Source organism: Berghia stephanieae, chromosome 1, assembly GCF_034508935.2.
Source record: "Berghia stephanieae isolate SIO BIC M18660-M18661 chromosome 1, UCSD_Bste_1.3, whole genome shotgun sequence".
Lineage (NCBI taxonomy): Eukaryota > Metazoa > Mollusca > Gastropoda > Nudibranchia > Aeolidiidae > Berghia > Berghia stephanieae.
In genome coordinates, this window is record NC_088360.1 from 39,597,640 (window position 1) to 39,601,114 (window position 3,475).

The window sequence follows — 3,475 nt, forward strand, 5'->3', positions numbered from 1 at the left end:
CATCATCATCATCATCACCATCGTCTTAATCCTCCGTCTCCTCCTCCTCCTCCTCCCTCCCCGCCTCCTCCTCCTCATCATCATCATCATCATCATCATCATCACCACCACCACCTCACCACCATCGCTATCCTCTTCAACATAAATATCCATTTAAATTTGGAGGAGAAAAAAAAAAAGTAAAGCAATCACTTTCATAAGATTTGTTCATTTTTGACAAACTTTTTCATTCGAATGCAACGTTGGCTACTCCAGATTTCACGGGAAACAAAAAGAACCCACAGCAATCGACAAGACTTCAAGCCCAAGGCTGGTGGTAAAACTGGTAAGGGAGGCTGTGAAGGGGATGGCGTCTCTCCTTTCATGTTATATGGCAGTGTCTTCTCCTAAATCCACAATCCTGGAATCAAATTGCCAACTGGTATTCTGTCGTACTCTGAAAAACAAAACAAAAATAAAGTATTAAAATTTTGGCCAGACAACTGGTCCTTCAAACACCGATCGATTAAAATGAATTTCATTTTGTCAAAAACTCTCAAACCTGGGACCTCGCAAGTCCCAGGTTTGACAATTTCTTTGTCAAGATGAGAGTCATTTGAATCTATCATTATTTGAAGGACGAGTTTTCTGGCCAAAATTTTAAATACGCGTTTTTTGTTTTGTTTTCTTTTCAGAGTACGACTGTATTCAAGCCTTCGCCTTCATCTCTCGTTTTCTCTCTTGCCAAGCTAAAAGTCAAGCATCGGGTGTTGAAAGTTAATATTTCCTTTGTTTGATTGACGGTTTGACGCATTAGGGCGTTTCACAATCACTTCTTACCGACACCCCTGTAAAAAGTCAAAGGCACGGCAAGGAAGGGAGAGGGTGTCACGGAGCCCGCCCCGGTGGCAGTGGGTGAAAGGAGAGCTTCATAAGAGAATCAAAATTTGAGCAGGAGTTTATCACAAAGAGGGATAAAACTTGTTATAAAGATCGTTTAATAGGGGCGTCTCCTATCACACCCCGGTTACTGATACATTGAAGTTTTAATAATAATATTAGGCTGCAGCCATTTCAGGCTGTCAAAATGGTGTTCGTGATAATTACAGGGTGTCCAAGTCACCCCCGCTTCTCTTTCTTTTTTATTTTTTAATTTATTTTTTTTTTTTGGACAAGACAGTGACTTGATTACCCCGGATCACTGACAATCAAATGTCTAATGCTTTGTTAAATGATCTTCTTGTGTTTTTATCATTTTTTTTTTATCAAAAAAAAAAATCATTTTAGAAGGGATCAAGCGTCTGTAAAATCACCAAATTCTTGTCATTTTAGAATACTATATTCTTTCTTTTAGGATATACTGAAATGTTGTTGTTTTTGTCATCATCATCATCATCATCATCATCATCATCATCATCATCATCATCATCATCATCATCATCATCATCATCATCATCATCATCATCATCATTATCATCATCATCATCATCATCATCATCATCATCATCATCATCATCACCATCATCGTCTCTCTCTCTCTCTCTCTCTCTCTCTCTCTCTCTCTCTCTCTCTCTGTATGTGTGTGTGTTTGTGTGTGCCGTGTGTGGTTTTGTGTGTGTGTCGTGTGTGTGTGTTTGGGAGAGAGAGAGAGAGAGAGAGAGAGAGAGAGAGAGAGAGAGAGAGTATGCTGGTAACATGAATTTAATGAGAGCGGACAGGTCCATTTTGATTTATGCGATTAGGTAAAACACTCACAATTTCTTCCTGTCAGTTTAATCCTACCAACACACAAAACCATGTGTGACCTTACATGTTTATAGTCTGATTTATATATTTCAGTGAGACTTAATCACTCAACTTGCGGTCCAATTTCAATAACAAAGAGCTGAGTGAAGTTGACTTAGTTCCTTTCATACAATGTATTGATAAGAGGAGAGCGTGAACAGAGTGAGTAGAGTTCTTGGATACGTATGTGTTGGTGACTCATGACGTCAACCATCATATCTATGCCGACGACAAGCAACTTTATTGTCCAATGTCTTTGAACGATTACTCACTCACTCACTCAATCCCATGACCGGGTGGTCGTCGGGGGGACTTGCGTGAAGCAGAAGCTACAGTCTTCCTCCATGCCTGCCTGGTGCTAGCCCCATGTAGCAGCTCCGGAACCGACATCTCTGTCCATTCTTTTATATTGTCCAGCCACATCTTCATTTGGCGCCCTCTTCTGCGCTGGCCTTCGACTGTGCCCTGTGAACGATTGTGAATCTGTTAAAATTACTCTACTATCAGACTTAGTGCAAAAAAATCAGGTCTTGGATGTCAGCGAACAAACTCAAGTTCAATGACGACAAGACTGAATTCATTGTGTTCAGGAAAAAAGGCAAAATGTCATGATGGAGGACATTATGATAAATAACATCAAAATTCAAAGATCTGAAAGTGTCAGAAATTTAGTCCAATGTCTTTGAACGATTGTGATACTGTTAAAATTACTCTATCAGACTTAGTGCAAAAAAATCAGGTCACCGATGCCAGCGAACAAACTCAAGTTTAATGAAGACAAGACTGAATTAATTGCGTTCAGGAAAAAAAAGGCAATACTGTCATGATGGAGGATATTATGATAAATAACATCAAAATTCAAAGATATGAAAGTGTCAGAGATTTAGACTTTTATTGAGATGGATTTTTTGGACATGCAAACTTAAATCTCGAAATTATGTCAAAATATCCGCTATTCGCTCAGAAACATTGGACACGTGCGTTTTGAGATTCAAGCGAGTAGGTGACGGTGAAAATTTGTCATCTGCATGATTTTCGTTTTTTTCACTTCATCGTTTATATTATTCACCCAACTATCTACATTCTCACAAAAAGATTTTACAATGTAAAGCTTTTAGATAATTCAATTTTACCGTTTTCTGAGATCTATTGAAGCCAAATACCTTCATTATTTGTGTAAAATCTCTCTGGATTTTAATTATGCGCCGAGAACCGAAACTTTTACCAAACCCCAACATATTACATATCATTCTCAGTGTCACTGTTTGCTTTTTAGTATGCAAGCCAGTGTATACTACAAACAAAACGAATAACGCGATAAGCAATAAGAAGTCCAACATTCCATTTACTGTCTTGTGTGAAATATTGTACCATCAATAAAACCATGCGACTATTGCATTTTTCTTTCAATTCTGTATCCTGATTACAACATAAGATATCTAAAAGTCCGTATCAATAACTGAAAACTAAAATAATATCATAAACGACATGGTACTGAGAGAGTTAAGAAGGGCAACTCCCCCCCCCAAAAAAAAAAAAAAAAAAAAAAAACAAACAAAACAAAACAACCAAAAACAAACAAAAACAACAAAAAACAACAACAAAAAATACCCAAAAAAAGGAACTGTGTTTTCAGTCCACCGGAAATAAAACTATTTAAAAAGGACCCATCATCAGAAATGGACAGGCAGAAAATTTAAAGCAATTCAAC